At 54.1% G+C, this 13,070-nt stretch overlaps 29 non-coding genes across 29 annotated transcripts; 23 read left to right on the top strand and 6 right to left on the bottom strand.

Annotated features, from left to right (window-relative positions):
* Positions 1-89: 89 nt before the first annotated feature.
* Trnae-uuc (transfer RNA glutamic acid (anticodon UUC)) lies at positions 90-161 on the top strand. Its single transcript has one exon. It is a non-coding gene; the product is annotated as a tRNA-Glu (tRNA).
* A 296-nt stretch (positions 162-457) lies between these two features.
* Positions 458-530, top strand: Trnak-uuu (transfer RNA lysine (anticodon UUU)). The gene has a single exon. It is a non-coding gene; the product is annotated as a tRNA-Lys (tRNA).
* Positions 531-670: 140 nt separating this feature from the next.
* On the top strand, positions 671-752 carry Trnas-aga (transfer RNA serine (anticodon AGA)). Its single transcript has one exon. It is a non-coding gene; the product is annotated as a tRNA-Ser (tRNA).
* A 280-nt stretch (positions 753-1,032) lies between these two features.
* Trnag-ucc (transfer RNA glycine (anticodon UCC)) lies at positions 1,033-1,104 on the bottom strand. The gene has a single exon. It is a non-coding gene; the product is annotated as a tRNA-Gly (tRNA).
* Positions 1,105-1,926: 822 nt separating this feature from the next.
* On the top strand, positions 1,927-1,999 carry Trnar-ccu (transfer RNA arginine (anticodon CCU)). Its single transcript has one exon. It is a non-coding gene; the product is annotated as a tRNA-Arg (tRNA).
* Positions 2,000-2,321: 322 nt separating this feature from the next.
* On the top strand, positions 2,322-2,393 carry Trnae-uuc (transfer RNA glutamic acid (anticodon UUC)). Its single transcript has one exon. It is a non-coding gene; the product is annotated as a tRNA-Glu (tRNA).
* A 296-nt stretch (positions 2,394-2,689) lies between these two features.
* On the top strand, positions 2,690-2,762 carry Trnak-uuu (transfer RNA lysine (anticodon UUU)). Its single transcript has one exon. It is a non-coding gene; the product is annotated as a tRNA-Lys (tRNA).
* Positions 2,763-2,902: 140 nt separating this feature from the next.
* Trnas-aga (transfer RNA serine (anticodon AGA)) lies at positions 2,903-2,984 on the top strand. The gene has a single exon. It is a non-coding gene; the product is annotated as a tRNA-Ser (tRNA).
* A 280-nt stretch (positions 2,985-3,264) lies between these two features.
* Positions 3,265-3,336, bottom strand: Trnag-ucc (transfer RNA glycine (anticodon UCC)). The gene has a single exon. It is a non-coding gene; the product is annotated as a tRNA-Gly (tRNA).
* An 822-nt stretch (positions 3,337-4,158) lies between these two features.
* On the top strand, positions 4,159-4,231 carry Trnar-ccu (transfer RNA arginine (anticodon CCU)). Its single transcript has one exon. It is a non-coding gene; the product is annotated as a tRNA-Arg (tRNA).
* A 322-nt stretch (positions 4,232-4,553) lies between these two features.
* Trnae-uuc (transfer RNA glutamic acid (anticodon UUC)) lies at positions 4,554-4,625 on the top strand. The gene has a single exon. It is a non-coding gene; the product is annotated as a tRNA-Glu (tRNA).
* A 296-nt stretch (positions 4,626-4,921) lies between these two features.
* Trnak-uuu (transfer RNA lysine (anticodon UUU)) lies at positions 4,922-4,994 on the top strand. Its single transcript has one exon. It is a non-coding gene; the product is annotated as a tRNA-Lys (tRNA).
* A 140-nt stretch (positions 4,995-5,134) lies between these two features.
* Trnas-aga (transfer RNA serine (anticodon AGA)) lies at positions 5,135-5,216 on the top strand. The gene has a single exon. It is a non-coding gene; the product is annotated as a tRNA-Ser (tRNA).
* Positions 5,217-5,496: 280 nt separating this feature from the next.
* On the bottom strand, positions 5,497-5,568 carry Trnag-ucc (transfer RNA glycine (anticodon UCC)). The gene has a single exon. It is a non-coding gene; the product is annotated as a tRNA-Gly (tRNA).
* An 822-nt stretch (positions 5,569-6,390) lies between these two features.
* Trnar-ccu (transfer RNA arginine (anticodon CCU)) lies at positions 6,391-6,463 on the top strand. Its single transcript has one exon. It is a non-coding gene; the product is annotated as a tRNA-Arg (tRNA).
* Positions 6,464-6,785: 322 nt separating this feature from the next.
* On the top strand, positions 6,786-6,857 carry Trnae-uuc (transfer RNA glutamic acid (anticodon UUC)). Its single transcript has one exon. It is a non-coding gene; the product is annotated as a tRNA-Glu (tRNA).
* Positions 6,858-7,153: 296 nt separating this feature from the next.
* Trnak-uuu (transfer RNA lysine (anticodon UUU)) lies at positions 7,154-7,226 on the top strand. The gene has a single exon. It is a non-coding gene; the product is annotated as a tRNA-Lys (tRNA).
* A 140-nt stretch (positions 7,227-7,366) lies between these two features.
* Positions 7,367-7,448, top strand: Trnas-aga (transfer RNA serine (anticodon AGA)). Its single transcript has one exon. It is a non-coding gene; the product is annotated as a tRNA-Ser (tRNA).
* Positions 7,449-7,728: 280 nt separating this feature from the next.
* Trnag-ucc (transfer RNA glycine (anticodon UCC)) lies at positions 7,729-7,800 on the bottom strand. The gene has a single exon. It is a non-coding gene; the product is annotated as a tRNA-Gly (tRNA).
* An 822-nt stretch (positions 7,801-8,622) lies between these two features.
* On the top strand, positions 8,623-8,695 carry Trnar-ccu (transfer RNA arginine (anticodon CCU)). Its single transcript has one exon. It is a non-coding gene; the product is annotated as a tRNA-Arg (tRNA).
* Positions 8,696-9,017: 322 nt separating this feature from the next.
* On the top strand, positions 9,018-9,089 carry Trnae-uuc (transfer RNA glutamic acid (anticodon UUC)). The gene has a single exon. It is a non-coding gene; the product is annotated as a tRNA-Glu (tRNA).
* Positions 9,090-9,385: 296 nt separating this feature from the next.
* On the top strand, positions 9,386-9,458 carry Trnak-uuu (transfer RNA lysine (anticodon UUU)). Its single transcript has one exon. It is a non-coding gene; the product is annotated as a tRNA-Lys (tRNA).
* A 140-nt stretch (positions 9,459-9,598) lies between these two features.
* Positions 9,599-9,680, top strand: Trnas-aga (transfer RNA serine (anticodon AGA)). The gene has a single exon. It is a non-coding gene; the product is annotated as a tRNA-Ser (tRNA).
* A 280-nt stretch (positions 9,681-9,960) lies between these two features.
* Positions 9,961-10,032, bottom strand: Trnag-ucc (transfer RNA glycine (anticodon UCC)). Its single transcript has one exon. It is a non-coding gene; the product is annotated as a tRNA-Gly (tRNA).
* An 822-nt stretch (positions 10,033-10,854) lies between these two features.
* Trnar-ccu (transfer RNA arginine (anticodon CCU)) lies at positions 10,855-10,927 on the top strand. The gene has a single exon. It is a non-coding gene; the product is annotated as a tRNA-Arg (tRNA).
* A 322-nt stretch (positions 10,928-11,249) lies between these two features.
* Trnae-uuc (transfer RNA glutamic acid (anticodon UUC)) lies at positions 11,250-11,321 on the top strand. Its single transcript has one exon. It is a non-coding gene; the product is annotated as a tRNA-Glu (tRNA).
* Positions 11,322-11,617: 296 nt separating this feature from the next.
* Trnak-uuu (transfer RNA lysine (anticodon UUU)) lies at positions 11,618-11,690 on the top strand. The gene has a single exon. It is a non-coding gene; the product is annotated as a tRNA-Lys (tRNA).
* Positions 11,691-11,830: 140 nt separating this feature from the next.
* On the top strand, positions 11,831-11,912 carry Trnas-aga (transfer RNA serine (anticodon AGA)). Its single transcript has one exon. It is a non-coding gene; the product is annotated as a tRNA-Ser (tRNA).
* A 280-nt stretch (positions 11,913-12,192) lies between these two features.
* On the bottom strand, positions 12,193-12,264 carry Trnag-ucc (transfer RNA glycine (anticodon UCC)). Its single transcript has one exon. It is a non-coding gene; the product is annotated as a tRNA-Gly (tRNA).
* Between the last annotated feature and the right edge of the window lie 806 nt (positions 12,265-13,070).

Here is a 13,070-nt window from a genome sequence, read left to right as displayed (position 1 = left end):
ATACGCTCGCAAACAGAGAGCACCACTGAGTCCGGATTCAGCACGAAATGCGGGAGGAGAGGGAGTAAATCTCACGTTTACCGAGCAAATCCGGTGTGGTCTAGTGGCTAGGATACCTGGCTTTCACCCAGGAGGCCCGGGTTCGATTCCCGGTACCGGAAGAGAAGTTTTTGCGCACACGTCCCTCCATGTTTTGGCCTTCCAACCTTCGTTTGTCGCCCTCCTTCCGGAGCTTCAACCGAACGTAATCGGGGAAAACAGGCACAAGATGCAATTACTGTCAGCACCGGGATAAAGGCAGAAGAGGCACTAGTCCGCTGTTGGGCTGCTACCAGCGTCAGTGGGAAGTCGGTGAAGTGGCCAGTTGCGCCAGAAGCCAGCAATTACCGTAGTACGCCTACACACGCGTTCCAATTATTCACATTGCTTGCAGCCGCTCCACCCACAACGGGCATGAGCCCGGATAGCTCAGTCGGTAGAGCATTAGGCTTTTAACCTAAGGGTCCAGGGTTCGAGTCCCTGTCCGGGCGAAGATTTTTAACGCTTCCGTAATGGCTCGTCTCGTAGCGCTGGTAGCCCTGCCGTAATCAGTGCACAGAGTTCGTTTCCTGTCAACATTCTGCGCAGACCGGTTAGATTTTTCACGATTCGAGGGAAGCTTCAGATACGAGCAGTCGTGGCCGAGTGGTTAAGGCGTCTGACTAGAAATCAGATTCCCTCTGGGAGCGTAGGTTCGAGTCCTACCGACTGCGTCCGTTTTTCTTTTCTTTTTTTCTTTAGGAAGGAGGAGCAGAAAATTTCGCGGTTTGCCTGTCGTTTTGGTACCTCGCCACACCTCACCTCTCACAGTCGTTTATAGCGCCTGTCCTTTTGATAAGGGCGAATTCCAAGCGTCAGCTTTCGCGTCAGCCGAGCAAAGTCGGGACAAGTCGGGACATACTACAGGATGGCCTGCGTGGAGCAACGACGGAAAGAAAACGTTAATTTAACAGCACGTGGCTCACATACTCATACGCAAAAAGTTTCGCCCGTTGCGGTGGCCGGGAATCGAACCCGGATCAACTGCTTGGAAGGCAACTATGCTCACCATTACACCACCACCGCACAGCCGCTGCTCGCAACGCCGCGCTGTGTCGGCTTCCCGCCCGCCGCCAGCGGCCCACGGTGATAGTAGCTGTAGGCGCTTTACGAGGTAGGAGGGTGCATCCACACGCATTCGGGTAGCGCCTCCACGCACGCTGCGTCTTTGGGCAAGACTCGTCGCCGCGGCCGCAACGTTACTCACACGATAGTGATGAGCGGTCGCTATAAGGCAGTGTAGTGGGGGACTCCGCGTGTGTAGCACTTTTTTCGGTCGTATCCGACGTCGCTGGGTGGCAATCCCACTTTCCCTGCAGACAGCTGCTCGGGAATATGCTCGGCAAGCACGGACGTCATCGGACGTCCGCCCCCAACAAGTGCAACTAACAAAATGAGAACAACAACTAAAAAAGTGGTAGGTTGTTCGCCTACCACGCGGGCGGCCCGGCTTCGATTCCCGGCCGATGCATCGTTTTGCTGTTCTCGCTATAATGCCGCCGCGCCGATTGCCCGCTTGAGCTGCGTCAGCCTCAGGAATGTGTAGCAGGATTCGCTGTGAGAAGAACCAAACACGCAGCACGCAAGAGGCCGTACTTGGACGGTCGCGTGCTATTTCTGAACTCTAGCGTCGGCCTGGCCCTACAGGCCGCTGTGTCCAGGTGCCGCAAGGGCGATGTACTGTTACCTCAGGCAGTGCTGCTTTCCGTTGAAAAAGCTGCGGCAGCAGTTTAATCTAGCCAGTCGGGAAAGCACGTGTAGCAACACAGCAGATTCTTGAGAAAGCGCAAACTGTCTATCTCTAATATGTGGGACTTACCAAGTTTCCTGGGACGCTTGTTGCAACGTGCCTCGGTAGCGCAGTAGGTAGCGCGTAAGTCTCCTAATCTTAAGGTCGTGAGTTCGATCCTCACCCGGGGCATTTAATTTGCTGTACATCATGACTGAATTAACGGCGCTGCTGTTGCTAGGGAACGAACTTAATTGTCGTTTGTTATCCCCAAGGAGTCCACGCCTCAGCGTAAAAATGTTTACTTCCAATTATGGCAAGGTACAACTTTGATCTTTCTCCTCCCCTGTTATGAGTAAAATATGATGCAAACAGCAATGAATAGTCAGTTTCGAGCTGTGCGCCATGCCAGTCTGCACGCACAAATACGCTCGCAAACAGAGAGCACCACTGAGTCCGGATTCAGCACGAAATGCGGGAGGAGAGGGAGTAAATCTCACGTTTACCGAGCAAATCCGGTGTGGTCTAGTGGCTAGGATACCTGGCTTTCACCCAGGAGGCCCGGGTTCGATTCCCGGTACCGGAAGAGAAGTTTTTGCGCACACGTCCCTCCATGTTTTGGCCTTCCAACCTTCGTTTGTCGCCCTCCTTCCGGAGCTTCAACCGAACGTAATCGGGGAAAACAGGCACAAGATGCAATTACTGTCAGCACCGGGATAAAGGCAGAAGAGGCACTAGTCCGCTGTTGGGCTGCTACCAGCGTCAGTGGGAAGTCGGTGAAGTGGCCAGTTGCGCCAGAAGCCAGCAATTACCGTAGTACGCCTACACACGCGTTCCAATTATTCACATTGCTTGCAGCCGCTCCACCCACAACGGGCATGAGCCCGGATAGCTCAGTCGGTAGAGCATTAGGCTTTTAACCTAAGGGTCCAGGGTTCGAGTCCCTGTCCGGGCGAAGATTTTTAACGCTTCCGTAATGGCTCGTCTCGTAGCGCTGGTAGCCCTGCCGTAATCAGTGCACAGAGTTCGTTTCCTGTCAACATTCTGCGCAGACCGGTTAGATTTTTCACGATTCGAGGGAAGCTTCAGATACGAGCAGTCGTGGCCGAGTGGTTAAGGCGTCTGACTAGAAATCAGATTCCCTCTGGGAGCGTAGGTTCGAGTCCTACCGACTGCGTCCGTTTTTCTTTTCTTTTTTTCTTTAGGAAGGAGGAGCAGAAAATTTCGCGGTTTGCCTGTCGTTTTGGTACCTCGCCACACCTCACCTCTCACAGTCGTTTATAGCGCCTGTCCTTTTGATAAGGGCGAATTCCAAGCGTCAGCTTTCGCGTCAGCCGAGCAAAGTCGGGACAAGTCGGGACATACTACAGGATGGCCTGCGTGGAGCAACGACGGAAAGAAAACGTTAATTTAACAGCACGTGGCTCACATACTCATACGCAAAAAGTTTCGCCCGTTGCGGTGGCCGGGAATCGAACCCGGATCAACTGCTTGGAAGGCAACTATGCTCACCATTACACCACCACCGCACAGCCGCTGCTCGCAACGCCGCGCTGTGTCGGCTTCCCGCCCGCCGCCAGCGGCCCACGGTGATAGTAGCTGTAGGCGCTTTACGAGGTAGGAGGGTGCATCCACACGCATTCGGGTAGCGCCTCCACGCACGCTGCGTCTTTGGGCAAGACTCGTCGCCGCGGCCGCAACGTTACTCACACGATAGTGATGAGCGGTCGCTATAAGGCAGTGTAGTGGGGGACTCCGCGTGTGTAGCACTTTTTTCGGTCGTATCCGACGTCGCTGGGTGGCAATCCCACTTTCCCTGCAGACAGCTGCTCGGGAATATGCTCGGCAAGCACGGACGTCATCGGACGTCCGCCCCCAACAAGTGCAACTAACAAAATGAGAACAACAACTAAAAAAGTGGTAGGTTGTTCGCCTACCACGCGGGCGGCCCGGCTTCGATTCCCGGCCGATGCATCGTTTTGCTGTTCTCGCTATAATGCCGCCGCGCCGATTGCCCGCTTGAGCTGCGTCAGCCTCAGGAATGTGTAGCAGGATTCGCTGTGAGAAGAACCAAACACGCAGCACGCAAGAGGCCGTACTTGGACGGTCGCGTGCTATTTCTGAACTCTAGCGTCGGCCTGGCCCTACAGGCCGCTGTGTCCAGGTGCCGCAAGGGCGATGTACTGTTACCTCAGGCAGTGCTGCTTTCCGTTGAAAAAGCTGCGGCAGCAGTTTAATCTAGCCAGTCGGGAAAGCACGTGTAGCAACACAGCAGATTCTTGAGAAAGCGCAAACTGTCTATCTCTAATATGTGGGACTTACCAAGTTTCCTGGGACGCTTGTTGCAACGTGCCTCGGTAGCGCAGTAGGTAGCGCGTAAGTCTCCTAATCTTAAGGTCGTGAGTTCGATCCTCACCCGGGGCATTTAATTTGCTGTACATCATGACTGAATTAACGGCGCTGCTGTTGCTAGGGAACGAACTTAATTGTCGTTTGTTATCCCCAAGGAGTCCACGCCTCAGCGTAAAAATGTTTACTTCCAATTATGGCAAGGTACAACTTTGATCTTTCTCCTCCCCTGTTATGAGTAAAATATGATGCAAACAGCAATGAATAGTCAGTTTCGAGCTGTGCGCCATGCCAGTCTGCACGCACAAATACGCTCGCAAACAGAGAGCACCACTGAGTCCGGATTCAGCACGAAATGCGGGAGGAGAGGGAGTAAATCTCACGTTTACCGAGCAAATCCGGTGTGGTCTAGTGGCTAGGATACCTGGCTTTCACCCAGGAGGCCCGGGTTCGATTCCCGGTACCGGAAGAGAAGTTTTTGCGCACACGTCCCTCCATGTTTTGGCCTTCCAACCTTCGTTTGTCGCCCTCCTTCCGGAGCTTCAACCGAACGTAATCGGGGAAAACAGGCACAAGATGCAATTACTGTCAGCACCGGGATAAAGGCAGAAGAGGCACTAGTCCGCTGTTGGGCTGCTACCAGCGTCAGTGGGAAGTCGGTGAAGTGGCCAGTTGCGCCAGAAGCCAGCAATTACCGTAGTACGCCTACACACGCGTTCCAATTATTCACATTGCTTGCAGCCGCTCCACCCACAACGGGCATGAGCCCGGATAGCTCAGTCGGTAGAGCATTAGGCTTTTAACCTAAGGGTCCAGGGTTCGAGTCCCTGTCCGGGCGAAGATTTTTAACGCTTCCGTAATGGCTCGTCTCGTAGCGCTGGTAGCCCTGCCGTAATCAGTGCACAGAGTTCGTTTCCTGTCAACATTCTGCGCAGACCGGTTAGATTTTTCACGATTCGAGGGAAGCTTCAGATACGAGCAGTCGTGGCCGAGTGGTTAAGGCGTCTGACTAGAAATCAGATTCCCTCTGGGAGCGTAGGTTCGAGTCCTACCGACTGCGTCCGTTTTTCTTTTCTTTTTTTCTTTAGGAAGGAGGAGCAGAAAATTTCGCGGTTTGCCTGTCGTTTTGGTACCTCGCCACACCTCACCTCTCACAGTCGTTTATAGCGCCTGTCCTTTTGATAAGGGCGAATTCCAAGCGTCAGCTTTCGCGTCAGCCGAGCAAAGTCGGGACAAGTCGGGACATACTACAGGATGGCCTGCGTGGAGCAACGACGGAAAGAAAACGTTAATTTAACAGCACGTGGCTCACATACTCATACGCAAAAAGTTTCGCCCGTTGCGGTGGCCGGGAATCGAACCCGGATCAACTGCTTGGAAGGCAACTATGCTCACCATTACACCACCACCGCACAGCCGCTGCTCGCAACGCCGCGCTGTGTCGGCTTCCCGCCCGCCGCCAGCGGCCCACGGTGATAGTAGCTGTAGGCGCTTTACGAGGTAGGAGGGTGCATCCACACGCATTCGGGTAGCGCCTCCACGCACGCTGCGTCTTTGGGCAAGACTCGTCGCCGCGGCCGCAACGTTACTCACACGATAGTGATGAGCGGTCGCTATAAGGCAGTGTAGTGGGGGACTCCGCGTGTGTAGCACTTTTTTCGGTCGTATCCGACGTCGCTGGGTGGCAATCCCACTTTCCCTGCAGACAGCTGCTCGGGAATATGCTCGGCAAGCACGGACGTCATCGGACGTCCGCCCCCAACAAGTGCAACTAACAAAATGAGAACAACAACTAAAAAAGTGGTAGGTTGTTCGCCTACCACGCGGGCGGCCCGGCTTCGATTCCCGGCCGATGCATCGTTTTGCTGTTCTCGCTATAATGCCGCCGCGCCGATTGCCCGCTTGAGCTGCGTCAGCCTCAGGAATGTGTAGCAGGATTCGCTGTGAGAAGAACCAAACACGCAGCACGCAAGAGGCCGTACTTGGACGGTCGCGTGCTATTTCTGAACTCTAGCGTCGGCCTGGCCCTACAGGCCGCTGTGTCCAGGTGCCGCAAGGGCGATGTACTGTTACCTCAGGCAGTGCTGCTTTCCGTTGAAAAAGCTGCGGCAGCAGTTTAATCTAGCCAGTCGGGAAAGCACGTGTAGCAACACAGCAGATTCTTGAGAAAGCGCAAACTGTCTATCTCTAATATGTGGGACTTACCAAGTTTCCTGGGACGCTTGTTGCAACGTGCCTCGGTAGCGCAGTAGGTAGCGCGTAAGTCTCCTAATCTTAAGGTCGTGAGTTCGATCCTCACCCGGGGCATTTAATTTGCTGTACATCATGACTGAATTAACGGCGCTGCTGTTGCTAGGGAACGAACTTAATTGTCGTTTGTTATCCCCAAGGAGTCCACGCCTCAGCGTAAAAATGTTTACTTCCAATTATGGCAAGGTACAACTTTGATCTTTCTCCTCCCCTGTTATGAGTAAAATATGATGCAAACAGCAATGAATAGTCAGTTTCGAGCTGTGCGCCATGCCAGTCTGCACGCACAAATACGCTCGCAAACAGAGAGCACCACTGAGTCCGGATTCAGCACGAAATGCGGGAGGAGAGGGAGTAAATCTCACGTTTACCGAGCAAATCCGGTGTGGTCTAGTGGCTAGGATACCTGGCTTTCACCCAGGAGGCCCGGGTTCGATTCCCGGTACCGGAAGAGAAGTTTTTGCGCACACGTCCCTCCATGTTTTGGCCTTCCAACCTTCGTTTGTCGCCCTCCTTCCGGAGCTTCAACCGAACGTAATCGGGGAAAACAGGCACAAGATGCAATTACTGTCAGCACCGGGATAAAGGCAGAAGAGGCACTAGTCCGCTGTTGGGCTGCTACCAGCGTCAGTGGGAAGTCGGTGAAGTGGCCAGTTGCGCCAGAAGCCAGCAATTACCGTAGTACGCCTACACACGCGTTCCAATTATTCACATTGCTTGCAGCCGCTCCACCCACAACGGGCATGAGCCCGGATAGCTCAGTCGGTAGAGCATTAGGCTTTTAACCTAAGGGTCCAGGGTTCGAGTCCCTGTCCGGGCGAAGATTTTTAACGCTTCCGTAATGGCTCGTCTCGTAGCGCTGGTAGCCCTGCCGTAATCAGTGCACAGAGTTCGTTTCCTGTCAACATTCTGCGCAGACCGGTTAGATTTTTCACGATTCGAGGGAAGCTTCAGATACGAGCAGTCGTGGCCGAGTGGTTAAGGCGTCTGACTAGAAATCAGATTCCCTCTGGGAGCGTAGGTTCGAGTCCTACCGACTGCGTCCGTTTTTCTTTTCTTTTTTTCTTTAGGAAGGAGGAGCAGAAAATTTCGCGGTTTGCCTGTCGTTTTGGTACCTCGCCACACCTCACCTCTCACAGTCGTTTATAGCGCCTGTCCTTTTGATAAGGGCGAATTCCAAGCGTCAGCTTTCGCGTCAGCCGAGCAAAGTCGGGACAAGTCGGGACATACTACAGGATGGCCTGCGTGGAGCAACGACGGAAAGAAAACGTTAATTTAACAGCACGTGGCTCACATACTCATACGCAAAAAGTTTCGCCCGTTGCGGTGGCCGGGAATCGAACCCGGATCAACTGCTTGGAAGGCAACTATGCTCACCATTACACCACCACCGCACAGCCGCTGCTCGCAACGCCGCGCTGTGTCGGCTTCCCGCCCGCCGCCAGCGGCCCACGGTGATAGTAGCTGTAGGCGCTTTACGAGGTAGGAGGGTGCATCCACACGCATTCGGGTAGCGCCTCCACGCACGCTGCGTCTTTGGGCAAGACTCGTCGCCGCGGCCGCAACGTTACTCACACGATAGTGATGAGCGGTCGCTATAAGGCAGTGTAGTGGGGGACTCCGCGTGTGTAGCACTTTTTTCGGTCGTATCCGACGTCGCTGGGTGGCAATCCCACTTTCCCTGCAGACAGCTGCTCGGGAATATGCTCGGCAAGCACGGACGTCATCGGACGTCCGCCCCCAACAAGTGCAACTAACAAAATGAGAACAACAACTAAAAAAGTGGTAGGTTGTTCGCCTACCACGCGGGCGGCCCGGCTTCGATTCCCGGCCGATGCATCGTTTTGCTGTTCTCGCTATAATGCCGCCGCGCCGATTGCCCGCTTGAGCTGCGTCAGCCTCAGGAATGTGTAGCAGGATTCGCTGTGAGAAGAACCAAACACGCAGCACGCAAGAGGCCGTACTTGGACGGTCGCGTGCTATTTCTGAACTCTAGCGTCGGCCTGGCCCTACAGGCCGCTGTGTCCAGGTGCCGCAAGGGCGATGTACTGTTACCTCAGGCAGTGCTGCTTTCCGTTGAAAAAGCTGCGGCAGCAGTTTAATCTAGCCAGTCGGGAAAGCACGTGTAGCAACACAGCAGATTCTTGAGAAAGCGCAAACTGTCTATCTCTAATATGTGGGACTTACCAAGTTTCCTGGGACGCTTGTTGCAACGTGCCTCGGTAGCGCAGTAGGTAGCGCGTAAGTCTCCTAATCTTAAGGTCGTGAGTTCGATCCTCACCCGGGGCATTTAATTTGCTGTACATCATGACTGAATTAACGGCGCTGCTGTTGCTAGGGAACGAACTTAATTGTCGTTTGTTATCCCCAAGGAGTCCACGCCTCAGCGTAAAAATGTTTACTTCCAATTATGGCAAGGTACAACTTTGATCTTTCTCCTCCCCTGTTATGAGTAAAATATGATGCAAACAGCAATGAATAGTCAGTTTCGAGCTGTGCGCCATGCCAGTCTGCACGCACAAATACGCTCGCAAACAGAGAGCACCACTGAGTCCGGATTCAGCACGAAATGCGGGAGGAGAGGGAGTAAATCTCACGTTTACCGAGCAAATCCGGTGTGGTCTAGTGGCTAGGATACCTGGCTTTCACCCAGGAGGCCCGGGTTCGATTCCCGGTACCGGAAGAGAAGTTTTTGCGCACACGTCCCTCCATGTTTTGGCCTTCCAACCTTCGTTTGTCGCCCTCCTTCCGGAGCTTCAACCGAACGTAATCGGGGAAAACAGGCACAAGATGCAATTACTGTCAGCACCGGGATAAAGGCAGAAGAGGCACTAGTCCGCTGTTGGGCTGCTACCAGCGTCAGTGGGAAGTCGGTGAAGTGGCCAGTTGCGCCAGAAGCCAGCAATTACCGTAGTACGCCTACACACGCGTTCCAATTATTCACATTGCTTGCAGCCGCTCCACCCACAACGGGCATGAGCCCGGATAGCTCAGTCGGTAGAGCATTAGGCTTTTAACCTAAGGGTCCAGGGTTCGAGTCCCTGTCCGGGCGAAGATTTTTAACGCTTCCGTAATGGCTCGTCTCGTAGCGCTGGTAGCCCTGCCGTAATCAGTGCACAGAGTTCGTTTCCTGTCAACATTCTGCGCAGACCGGTTAGATTTTTCACGATTCGAGGGAAGCTTCAGATACGAGCAGTCGTGGCCGAGTGGTTAAGGCGTCTGACTAGAAATCAGATTCCCTCTGGGAGCGTAGGTTCGAGTCCTACCGACTGCGTCCGTTTTTCTTTTCTTTTTTTCTTTAGGAAGGAGGAGCAGAAAATTTCGCGGTTTGCCTGTCGTTTTGGTACCTCGCCACACCTCACCTCTCACAGTCGTTTATAGCGCCTGTCCTTTTGATAAGGGCGAATTCCAAGCGTCAGCTTTCGCGTCAGCCGAGCAAAGTCGGGACAAGTCGGGACATACTACAGGATGGCCTGCGTGGAGCAACGACGGAAAGAAAACGTTAATTTAACAGCACGTGGCTCACATACTCATACGCAAAAAGTTTCGCCCGTTGCGGTGGCCGGGAATCGAACCCGGATCAACTGCTTGGAAGGCAACTATGCTCACCATTACACCACCACCGCACAGCCGCTGCTCGCAACGCCGCGCTGTGTCGGCTTCCCGCCCGCCGCCAGCGGCCCACGGTGATAGTAGCTGTAGGCGCTTTACGAGGTAGGAGGGTGCATCCACACGCATTCGGGTAGCGCCTCCACGCACGCTGCGTCTTTGGGCAAGACTCGTCGCCGCGGCCGCAACGTTACTCACACGATAGTGATGAGCGGTCGCTATAAGGCAGTGTAGTGGGGGACTCCGCGTGTGTAGCACTTTTTTCGGTCGTATCCGACGTCGCTGGGTGGCAATCCCACTTTCCCTGCAGACAGCTGCTCGGGAATATGCTCGGCAAGCACGGACGTCATCGGACGTCCGCCCCCAACAAGTGCAACTAACAAAATGAGAACAACAACTAAAAAAGTGGTAGGTTGTTCGCCTACCACGCGGGCGGCCCGGCTTCGATTCCCGGCCGATGCATCGTTTTGCTGTTCTCGCTATAATGCCGCCGCGCCGATTGCCCGCTTGAGCTGCGTCAGCCTCAGGAATGTGTAGCAGGATTCGCTGTGAGAAGAACCAAACACGCAGCACGCAAGAGGCCGTACTTGGACGGTCGCGTGCTATTTCTGAACTCTAGCGTCGGCCTGGCCCTACAGGCCGCTGTGTCCAGGTGCCGCAAGGGCGATGTACTGTTACCTCAGGCAGTGCTGCTTTCCGTTGAAAAAGCTGCGGCAGCAGTTTAATCTAGCCAGTCGGGAAAGCACGTGTAGCAACACAGCAGATTCTTGAGAAAGCGCAAACTGTCTATCTCTAATATGTGGGACTTACCAAGTTTCCTGGGACGCTTGTTGCAACGTGCCTCGGTAGCGCAGTAGGTAGCGCGTAAGTATCCTAATCTTAAGGTCGTGAGTTCGATCCTCACCCGGGGCATTTAATTTGCTGTACATCATGACTGAATTAACGGCGCTGCTGTTGCTAGGGAACGAACTTAATTGTCGTTTGTTATCCCCAAGGAGTCCACGCCTCAGCGTAAAAATGTTTACTTCCAATTATGGCAAGGTACAACTTTGATCTTTCTCCTCCCCTGTTATGAGTAAAATATGATGCAAACAGCAATGAATAGTCAGTTTCGAGCTGTGCGCCATGCCAGTCTGCACGCACAAATACGCTCGCAAACAGAGAGCACCACTGAGTCCGGATTCAGCACGAAATGCGGGAGGAGAGGGAGTAAATCTCACGTTTACCGAGCAAATCCGGTGTGGTCTAGTGGCTAGGATACCTGGCTTTCACCCAGGAGGCCCGGGTTCGATTCCCGGTACCGGAAGAGAAGTTTTTGCGCACACGTCCCTCCATGTTTTGGCCTTCCAACCTTCGTTTGTCGCCCTCCTTCCGGAGCTTCAACCGAACGTAATCGGGGAAAACAGGCACAAGATGCAATTACTGTCAGCACCGGGATAAAGGCAGAAGAGGCACTAGTCCGCTGTTGGGCTGCTACCAGCGTCAGTGGGAAGTCGGTGAAGTGGCCAGTTGCGCCAGAAGCCAGCAATTACCGTAGTACGCCTACACACGCGTTCCAATTATTCACATTGCTTGCAGCCGCTCCACCCACAACGGGCATGAGCCCGGATAGCTCAGTCGGTAGAGCATTAGGCTTTTAACCTAAGGGTCCAGGGTTCGAGTCCCTGTCCGGGCGAAGATTTTTAACGCTTCCGTAATGGCTCGTCTCGTAGCGCTGGTAGCCCTGCCGTAATCAGTGCACAGAGTTCGTTTCCTGTCAACATTCTGCGCAGACCGGTTAGATTTTTCACGATTCGAGGGAAGCTTCAGATACGAGCAGTCGTGGCCGAGTGGTTAAGGCGTCTGACTAGAAATCAGATTCCCTCTGGGAGCGTAGGTTCGAGTCCTACCGACTGCGTCCGTTTTTCTTTTCTTTTTTTCTTTAGGAAGGAGGAGCAGAAAATTTCGCGGTTTGCCTGTCGTTTTGGTACCTCGCCACACCTCACCTCTCACAGTCGTTTATAGCGCCTGTCCTTTTGATAAGGGCGAATTCCAAGCGTCAGCTTTCGCGTCAGCCGAGCAAAGTCGGGACAAGTCGGGACATACTACAGGATGGCCTGCGTGGAGCAACGACGGAAAGAAAACGTTAATTTAACAGCACGTGGCTCACATACTCATACGCAAAAAGTTTCGCCCGTTGCGGTGGCCGGGAATCGAACCCGGATCAACTGCTTGGAAGGCAACTATGCTCACCATTACACCACCACCGCACAGCCGCTGCTCGCAACGCCGCGCTGTGTCGGCTTCCCGCCCGCCGCCAGCGGCCCACGGTGATAGTAGCTGTAGGCGCTTTACGAGGTAGGAGGGTGCATCCACACGCATTCGGGTAGCGCCTCCACGCACGCTGCGTCTTTGGGCAAGACTCGTCGCCGCGGCCGCAACGTTACTCACACGATAGTGATGAGCGGTCGCTATAAGGCAGTGTAGTGGGGGACTCCGCGTGTGTAGCACTTTTTTCGGTCGTATCCGACGTCGCTGGGTGGCAATCCCACTTTCCCTGCAGACAGCTGCTCGGGAATATGCTCGGCAAGCACGGACGTCATCGGACGTCCGCCCCCAACAAGTGCAACTAACAAAATGAGAACAACAACTAAAAAAGTGGTAGGTTGTTCGCCTACCACGCGGGCGGCCCGGCTTCGATTCCCGGCCGATGCATCGTTTTGCTGTTCTCGCTATAATGCCGCCGCGCCGATTGCCCGCTTGAGCTGCGTCAGCCTCAGGAATGTGTAGCAGGATTCGCTGTGAGAAGAACCAAACACGCAGCACGCAAGAGGCCGTACTTGGACGGTCGCGTGCTATTTCTGAACTCTAGCGTCGGCCTGGCCCTACAGGCCGCTGTGTCCAGGTGCCGCAAGGGCGATGTACTGTTACCTCAGGCAGTGCTGCTTTCCGTTGAAAAAGCTGCGGCAGCAGTTTAATCTAGCCAGTCGGGAAAGCACGTGTAGCAACACAGCAGATTCTTGAGAAAGCGCAAACTGTCTATCTCTAATATGTGGGACTTACCAAGTTTCCTGGG

The sequence above is a fragment of the Schistocerca cancellata genome, unplaced genomic scaffold (genome assembly GCF_023864275.1).
Source record: "Schistocerca cancellata isolate TAMUIC-IGC-003103 unplaced genomic scaffold, iqSchCanc2.1 HiC_scaffold_408, whole genome shotgun sequence".
NCBI lineage: Eukaryota > Metazoa > Arthropoda > Insecta > Orthoptera > Acrididae > Schistocerca > Schistocerca cancellata.
This window is presented reverse-complemented; position numbering and strand designations above follow the sequence as displayed.